Consider the following 10,129-nt stretch of genomic DNA (forward strand, 5'->3'; position numbering starts at 1 on the left):
CTAGTAATGGACAAGAAACATGTCACATAAGAGGCAAGGAAGGAGACCCAAGGACGGGTCGAGGATAGGAAAACATGCTTGAAAGCACTACTTGGTAATTATAGCACTCCGAAGCAAGCCATTACAATAAATATATATCTATCAATCTTTGGTAGTTATAGCTAATGTTGATGGGAACCTTAACTTGAATATGGAGGATTTACAAAAATTAGTGGAATCAATGAAATCTGATCTTGAAGGTAAATATGAGCAATGCACAACAACCTTGGTGAACCAAGTGTTGGTGGAATATATAAAGAATCGGGATGCTAATGATGATGAGGAAGAGAATGATGATGACCATGAGTAGGGGGATGGCATTGGAGTAGACTAGAACAATGATGATGATGATCAACCCCCTCCAAGCTCAGCGGTTGGCGATGAAGGCCAAACCAAATTGGGCTAAACAATTAGGACAGTGAACCTGGTAGTCAAAAATTAGAAGCAGGAACAGACCCATGCTGGTCAAGATAAAAAACAAGAACAATAGTAGAATCAGTCTAAAGAACAAAGGCAGTCTCGTGCCATTGAGTTGGCTACACAACAAGCCATTGTTTCATAAAGGCTAGTGAATCAGCTTCAAGACAAGGGTAAAGGCATTCGGGTCGATCCTAGCTCGAATTCATATCCACATCACTCTAATTCCCTACCAACGTTAAACAAGAAGTTGAGCAGGCAAAAAGCTCTAGAATTTCATGAATTTATCCATGATAAAACAATATATACAAGCTATGAGAGATTCTAAATGCTATTTGTAGGAGCCTGTAAAATGGTCCAAGACTAGAAATCGATACACTACCATGATCATCATGTATGCTAGTGACCCCCTCATCCTAGTTGTGTTTAAGTTTTGGATAAGGTGCATGAATGGTTTCTGACAGCTGAAGACGTTATAGTCAATCCCCACATAAAGGACCCATCCATAGTTGATCCCAAGAGTCTTGGACTACAACTAGATATGCTATTAGGCAATAAGCCAACTTACACATGCATGAAAGATACTAGAACTCAAATTAAGAACATGCTTGTTAAGATATAAATTGCAAGGACATCTATACATTAAAAATGCAAGATGCTCTTGGAATCTAATGCCACCACTAGCAGAGGGCTATAAACTAGCTAGAATGAACTTCATCAAATTTTTTCTCGATTCTTCAGTGCTTATGTATGCCTTACCTGCTAAAGAGGTTGAGCTCCATAGATTCTTTCCAATATTATATCCCAAGTATATTGAACTCGCTCATTAGCAAACATGTACTAAGATAGTGGAGGAACTAAGAGGCTCGTATGAAGGAGCTATGATCTCAGCGGGGGGGTTACTACAATTAAAGAATACCTATCACGTGAGTTCAACATTGGGGGTTATTGTATTCTATGTCCTTTCACATTTTTACATACGAGAGGGTGTTGAAAAAATATTCTCGAGAAAAAACTTACAAATTGAATAGGAAAAGGTTCCTTTTAATTTGTGATAAATTCACAGATACGGGTTTTATAAATAGTGCTTGAATGCACGTGATAAATATGTTTTACATATAGTGACCCCCCGAGGCTATGATTGAATGGACAACATGGAATCAAGTCTTGGATGAAGATCAAGTGGATGATCTTGTTCACACTCTATAGAACTTCAAGCTGAAAATGGGGCAGTTGCAAACTCAAATTCACCACCTCATAAAGATATCTAATTAGCTTAATTCTCCAACTCAGAGTTGAGGCAACCAAAACCCCCAAAAAAGGAGTTGGCACATAGGCCAACTTCTGAACCACAGTTCAGGGAGATGGCTGAAGTTCTCTTTGAAGCCAAGGTTAAATGAATCAGCCACTTCCTAAGGTTGGATCCATATAGCCGTGTATTGTCACAAGCTACCTAGAGCTAGACTCACTAAAGGACAAAGAACCATGTACAATCTTGATACGAAAACCGTGAATGTCCTAGTACCTTATGACTTAGAAGTGAAAACGACGCGCAAGGACCGACCCGAGTAGCAGGCTCTCTATCGTTTGATCTAGGAAGAAAATCAAGGGGTCTCCAGTGTGTCATAAGAGTGCTTTACAAGCCTCCAAAGAAGAAGACTCTTGACAAAAGAAAGAAAGTCAGACGGACTGATACTCCTTAACTGATCATATGGCTATATTGAAATCTTGAAAACACTTCAAAATTTAAAGAAAGGGAGAAAGGACATGTAAATGGTGGGAACAACCTCCAAAAGAAGATTCAGATGGGTGGATGAGCCGACTGGACTGGTAATTATCAAGGCCAATTACCACGATAACTGATACAATCCACAATCATTTAGAGACCCAGTATGAGGGCTATAAATAGGTTCCACTATTCAATTTTAGATACGGCTTCACGATCACTGCTTTGTATCTTGGAGCTCCTTATGCTCTTTGTAACTCTAATCAAGCTCGAAGCAGACGTGGCCCACATCATTAGGGCCAAAAGGGCCTCCAAAAGGGTTGTGTAAGGAATTGGTTAGCTTGCTAATTAGCGGAGCATTTGATGGTCAAAATGGATCCAAATTTGACCGTTTTGGGTATTCAAAGCATATCTTGAGCATTTAAAGAGTATCCCGGTACAGATCTTTCAATATAAACAAAGGATGTCATTTTCACACTACTTTCTCCCCTACTCGACCTATTTTGTTGGCTTGGCGGCAAATACGAAATTTACACTTTTGAATGATGGGTTTCCTCACTACTCTTTCTCTCAAACCATTTCATTAGGCTCTCTTCACCCCGACAAGCTTTCCAAGATGTCTCTACCTTTGCAAGAGGACCGCCATTTCTGGTCTAGCTAGAAGGACCACTGTGGTTTTTCTCTCTTCACCATTGCAAGAGAACCACCATTTTGTTCTCTTCACCCTCACAAGCTTTCCAAATTTTCTCACTAGTTTTACTCGGCTACAAGCTCGCTTCAACCTCACAAGTTTTCCCATTATTTCTACTCTGCATGGAAACCATTTTTCTCTCATCACCCTCACAAGATTTCTAAATTTTCTCACTAGTCTTGCTCTTCCTAGAAGCTCAGTTTAGCCTCACAAGTTTTCCAAACTCACTAGTTTTGCTCTGGTTAGAAGCTCCCTTCAGCCTCACAAGCTTTTTCACCATTTTCACTCTGCCTAGAAACTCATTAAGTTGTTCCATATGAAAATCAAGCTCAACCAAGTGTAAGAAATCGCGAGGGTTGTGTATCAAAGGTTGCAGGTGTTCGAGATCAAGCATTACAAAGCCAACGGAGTAAGAAAATGGATATGGACAAAAGTCAGCCTGTATCCTATTGATCCACGAACTAGAAGGTAAGAAAAGCCTTACTCTCATAAATAGATTTCCATGGTGGCCATCTGCATTTGGAGAAGGATACAACTATTTCTAAAAGTACAGGAAATGTTTTGCAGGATTGTTCAACAGGAGGTTTGAAAGCTAAAAGATTCACTTAGTTTTCTCAGAAGTCACATTATCAAGCACAAACTTCATTTTTCATATCAACAAGAAAGGGAGGATGACAAAGAAGAAGCATGCACTAAAATAACTAAGTCGATACCAAGGGAGGCAATTATAGAGGATGAGATCAAAGAACCAACAACAACCACCTTGCAGTGAATATCACAACATTCCAAGGAGGAGACTATTTAGATGCAAAGTTACAATAACATTCCTTGCAAAAGACTATCATTTTAACAATATAATTACTTGTAAATTTACTTTAAATCTCCTTGTAAATTTACTTTCAATATCCTTGCAAAACATTTATTTTCACAATATAATACCTTGTAAAGTTACAACATATGTTCCTCTATCATTGCAACATCAGGATTAACACTTTATCTCCCCTTTGCCACATAATCATTTTACTCATCTATAACTCCTAAGACAAGTTTCCTTTTAACTATTCTAACATTTGTGTGAGATCAAACTTGGAGCTTGAAATTTTTTCATCTTCTATGTAGACTTCCATGTGACCATGATCCTATAACATGACATCTAGAAACCATTGGCATGGACCATCATTATTAGAATCTTCATCACCCTCCAGAGTCCCTTTGCCTTTAAGCCATGTTAATAAAACTTTGTTGCTTCAGCTCTTTTGACTCAACTTATAATTACAACTTTCAAATAGATCAAAATGACAAAATTTTAACATCACAGATGAGTCCGAAATGCCCAAAAACCCTGAAAACGACTGGCTATATGCCTCATTCTCGAAACCCGGAGAGGTCAGTATGGCCAAAAAAGGCCTCCAGAGGCACTATCCCGTACAATGCGAGAAGAGGGGTAGCCACAGTCTGCCTACCCCTCTCCTCGCACCGTACGAGATAGGACTCTGCCAACCCCTCTCCTCGCACTATACGAGACAGTGGCTCCGGAGGCCTTTTTTGGCCATACCGACCTTTCAGGGTATGAGAACGAGGCATATAGCGAGTCGTTTTCGGGGTTTTTGAGCATTTCAAACTCAGGGGTTTTTGCCCTCCCCCCCCCCCCCCCCCCCCCCCCCCCCCCCACTTTGGCAGAACGAATGCATATAATATATGGAGCAGACTAATTTTACTATGCCGAATTCTACACGCCTTTAAACTTTTGATCGCGAGGACTTGAGTTAATAGAAATTAGCTCGATAGGAATTTCATGTGATTGAATCTTTGAGAAACCTGAGCACAAATTAAAGATTATAAAGGAAGGTGGCTGGGATCAGCTGCAGTTCCTTCTCCTACTTTTTAATTAAGCATAACTTGGGTTTTCAGGTTAATCATGCATAAATCGTGATCAAGTGCAACTAGGAAGTTGCTTTTGCTTTGCGAATGATGAGCAATATCGACTGGACCCCTCTTTGCTGCAAATGGAACCTGCACTCTCTTTGCCACAAAGAGTGGAATATGATGAATTTCCTCGTCGTTACTAATTTGCGTGTTGATTTTGAGTACGGGAATCTATAAATTAATTTCTTACTATGGTACTAGTGTGCTCAAGTGTCATTAGTGGCCTTACTTTGAAAAACAAAAGCATAGAAACCACCATTCAGTCCTCTAAAATGACTGGTCAATGTATATCCTAAAGTTATAGCCTAAAGTTATGCACACGCATTCCTGACACATTAGATGCTGTTAAACTTCATGTCAAATCAAATTTTGTTGAATTGAATCAAATAAATACTTGCTGATTGATAGGCTCCTTCTTGCATCAAATTTACACGCATTAGAGTTAATCTTGAACATAATGATGTTCAGTCCACTAAATTTTCAATTATTTCTAGCTTAAATATACTCAGCTAAGCTAGATTGAGCATGCAAGCTCATGAATTGTACATTGTATGAGTACACACATGAATTGTACCCCAAGTTTGGGAGGTGAAATAGAGCCATGGCAGGAGTATGTAATTGTTTGGATATATCAATGTCCATTTCCATTTCAGTAGTCTTTAACACAAGACTTTTGAAACGTTTTCTATATATATAAGAAAAGAGAATCAATTTCTATATACTTTTCTAGATTGATACAATCAAAACTAAAAAAAGTGCAAGGTAGAAAAAATGGAACATTTCCTAGGTAGTGTATCTAGAAAATTAGATGAGGCTTTCATTGAAACTTTTACATATAGAAAATTAGATAGATGTCCATAAAAAATTGCTATATAGAAAATTGGACGGAAACCCTACAACATTATACATATAGAAAATCTGATGGACTCCCATACAAGATTTCTATATAGAAAATTGGAGGGACGCTCTACAAAATTTTACATATAGAAAATTGAATGGACTTTTATTTTTATTTTTTACAAAAAAATAAACAAATTGATTGATCTATAGATAAATATTAATCATTTTTTAGCCTTCAAACCGATCAATGTATCATCTTTGCATCAGTTTTGAATCATCCACTATGAAACACATTACACTAATCAATAAATTAACAACTTTGACTAAAACAAGATCAAGTCTTTTTCAACATTTCTATCACATACAATCCAAAGTAACAATAAAACTATTCATAATCAAGTAGATTTCTATTGAAACTCTTGTCAAATCTATGATTTAAAGTGACTACATTTAAACATTGAACTTTAATCTCTTTGAAAATAAAAAATAACATCATCATCTCCAAAGAGATAATCTATTGGTTCTAAAAAAACAAAAGGTTCAATCACCAAGCGAACGACAAATAATATGAAATATGATGTTCAACATGGTCTGTTCTGCACTTGAGCCCTTACATAAAAACGACTTTCACTTCATCAAAAGTCAACTCATTATCAAGTTACCTTTCAATGACAACCCTCCCACGATCAACCCACCACCTCACCAAATTCACTCTCATTTCCTCCAAACTCAAACCTCTCTTTTGCTGAAAAAAAGACCTCTCCTCCCTTTTAATCTTGTAGTAACTAGCTTTTAAAACTAGATACATGTCATCAATTGTCTGCAAGTCAAAGTATTTAAGGAGAATAGTCTCCTCCTCCTCCACATTTAAAGATGAAACTTACATAAACAAATAACTTACTATGATAAACAAAGGGTTTTATGAAAACTTATTTCATATATATGATAACAAAAGAACTAAATATAAAAAAGATAAGAATTACTTCATCAAAATTTGGAACATACACATTCGATATGTCACCTGCAAAGCATTTTTCATCCTTAAAAATTCAACAAAAAGAGCTTAGTATTAACAAATTTGGATTATTTCTTACACATGTAAGGTAACTTTTAATACTACCTTTGTTTTCTTTTTTATCTTCTTGAAAGATTCTTTTCCAAGCTTAGTAGCAAGAGACTCTTTAAGCTTTGCACTAATCTCTTCAATAACCCCTAGAACAAAATATGTAATCTTCTTGAAGAACTTTAACAAAAACTATGCACCTTCAAGTCAAAGAAAGAATATTTAAAACTTTATTGAAGTAGAAATTGTCACCTTTCTCTCTCTAGTACTTTTTCATGAAGCCTCATGATTATTTTCTTGATATGATAATGAAATAGAATCCACAATCTCATATCCCAACTGATGTTTAAAAAAATATAAAACATATATGAGAATCTAAGTTATGTGTAAAAACAAAACACATATGCCATTAGTGGTATTATCTTCAATGGCATGTCACTCAAAAGACTTTCTCTTTGCTCTGGCATGGCTTTCACTCTTTTTACATTGCCATTTGATAACAATGCTCCAAAAGACAGAAAAGATCCATCCACATTATCTAAATTGAGGTCTTAAAACTGAAATTCCTATAGAAGACAAAAAACAAGTACACAATGTTTTTTTATGATCGTTTAATTTTTATGTATCTATATTACTTGATAAAATCATCTACCTGCTCCTGCAATGAAGATTCCATATTTTTGGTTTTCTTCCACATAGAGAGTAAATCTTGTCTCTATAATGGATAAACCATTTCACAAGACCTCAATATTTAAACTTAGGAACATGAAAAAACTAAATTCTTTTCATAATTCTTGTAAAGACAATCAATTCACAAAGGGGGGCTAATACACGATGAGATTAAGAGAAGGGGATTGTTGAGTGCCAATCATGTCATTCTTGGTACTTCCTTGGTGGACAAATGTGGTGCTCTTGAGTCTAGTGGCCACCCGCAATAAGAATGGCCGTCCACTTAATGAATAGGGGGTTTTTAGTGTAAAAGCAAACAAGGAGAAGGAGGGCATGGCGGATTAGAGAGCGCAGGCAGCGAGCAGGGGAAAATGAACTCGCGCCTACCTCCTGAGGCTTGGAGCTGTGTCGAGCATGAAGACAAGCTTGTAGCTCTCGCCATGGCGAGCATGAAGACAAACTTAGGAACATCAAAGTACTATTTTTTTTACAGAATTCTTGTAAAGAAAATCAATTCATGAAGTTATGAAAAGGATCACAATTTTCAATGAATCAATTAATCTCGATCTCCACACGAGTCTCCTCTCCCACATCATCACAAAATTTATGCTTTGCGTCTACTAGCTCAATGCTAGACACCTATAGAAACACATAAGTAAGTAAACACATGGCATATACATTTAATATAAGAAAGAAAGGTCAAAATATAAGTAACGTCTCTACGGTTGAAGCTTTCAAAGAAACAATACCACCATTTTCATTTTTGCAGTGCCATGTCACATGTGTCTTGAAAAGTAAGAAGAGTTTAGTTAATTTCTTTCATAAAGACCCTATGAATCCAAATATCTTTATGTGTACAAAGTATATACACACTTACATCATTTGTAATCTTCTTCTTATCCTATTTTTTATGCAATTGCGCATAGGTCAGCACAAACTCATAAATGTGTATCACAAAGAGTGGAATATGATGAATTTCCTCGTCGTTACTAAATTGCATGTTGATTTTGAGTATGGGAAGCTATAAATTAAAATTTTAGTGCAGTACTAGTGTGCTCAATGTTAATTAATGGCATTACTTTGAAACCACCATTCAGTCCTCTAAAATGACTGGTCAATGTATATCCTAAAGATACGCACACACATTTATGACACATTAGATGCTGTGAACTTCATGTCTAATCAGCTTTATTGAATTGAATCAAATACATACTGATCATTGATAGGCTCCTTCTTGCATCAAATTTACAAGCATTACAGTTAATTTTGAACGTAATGATATTCAGTCCACTGAATTTTCAATTATTTCTAGCTTAAATATACTTAGCTAAGTTAGATTGAGCATGCAACCTCATGAATTGTACATTTTATGAGTACACACATGAATTGTACCCCAAGTTTGGGAGGTGAAAGAGAGCCATGGCTCATCATGGCAATAATATGTAATTGTTTGGATATATCAATCTCCATTCCCATTTAAGTACTCTATTTTTCAATTACTATCATCAAACAAGGAGACAACTCTTTGCTTTATGATATCAATCGTTTCAAACTACGAGAGCCACAAATCTACCTTGAGAGTAAACACATATATATGTGCATTCTCACAAAACAAGAGACTAGAAGAAAGCGGATGTGTGGTGTCCTTGCACTTAATAAAAACACCAAAGGTTTGGCTTGATGGATTCATGGCCTTGGTGCACACCGCACCACTACAAGAGGTTCTTCATATTAGCGACGCTAGCAGTGAGACGCTCCAAAGTTAAAATCCACGGTGTCGCTATGAGCGTCGTTATTTTCTTTGTTGCATAGCGACGCTCATAGAGACACCGACAAGGGGTAAATAATAAACCGAGAGCACCAAAAACTCATCTCAGATATGAGTTTCGGTGCTTTTGCGAGAGAGGTAAACCTGCACCTCTCTCTCTCTCTCTCTCTCTCTCTCTCTCTCTCCCTCCCTCCCTCCCACACACATACACACACACACATGAGAAGATGAAGGACAGCCAGATATGCTCCTTCCTTTTCCTCCCTCTCATGTTCCCTTCCCCTCTTTCTCTCTCTCCCTCTCAATCTCTCTCTCTCTCTCTCTCTCTCTCTCACACACACACACACACACACATTGTGTCTTTGAGAGAGAGAGAGAGAGAGAGAGAGAGAGAGAGAGAGAGAGAGAGAGAGAGAGAGAGAGAGAGACAGAGAGAGTACACACATGCATAAACAAAACACATACACACACATGCACACATTGAGAGAATAAGAGAGAGAGAGAGAGAGAGAGAGAGAGAGAAAGAGAGAAAGAACAAAGAGAGAGAGAGGGGGAGAAGAAAAAAAGAGAGAGGTAAGGGGAGAAAACAAAGAGAGAGAGAGATATAGATTAAAAAAGTAGAGAAAATATGAATTAATGAAATGTTATAGTAAAATTTAAAATTACATCTAAGATTAGGTTAGATTAAGATCTAAGATTAGATTAGATTACATTTAACTTATATTTAAAATTTATGCTAAATTTAAAATTAGGTTAGACTTAAGATTAGGTTAAGATTTAAATTTTGTTAGATTATATTTAAGTTAGATTACATTTAGGTTTAGGTTAGATTTTAGATTAGATTAGATTTAGGCTTATGTTGAGTTTAAGATTATATTAGATTTAGATTTATGTTAGATTTAAGATTAGCTACGTTAGTTTTAGATTTAAATTTAAGTTAGATTTTAGGGCATGTCAATGAAGGTGGAGTTCCAACTAAGCTCAAGGATT

General features: G+C 36.6%; 1 pseudogene; it reads right to left on the reverse strand.

The window, feature by feature from the left end:
* Nucleotides 1-6,249: 6,249 nt before the first annotated feature.
* Nucleotides 6,250-7,964, reverse strand: LOC147427354 (uncharacterized; annotated as a pseudogene).
* Nucleotides 7,965-10,129: the final 2,165 nt, after the last annotated feature.

This window comes from Adiantum capillus-veneris, chromosome 23 (assembly GCF_014529385.1).
Source record: "Adiantum capillus-veneris isolate H3 chromosome 23, ASM1452938v2, whole genome shotgun sequence".
Lineage (NCBI taxonomy): Eukaryota > Viridiplantae > Streptophyta > Polypodiopsida > Polypodiales > Pteridaceae > Adiantum > Adiantum capillus-veneris.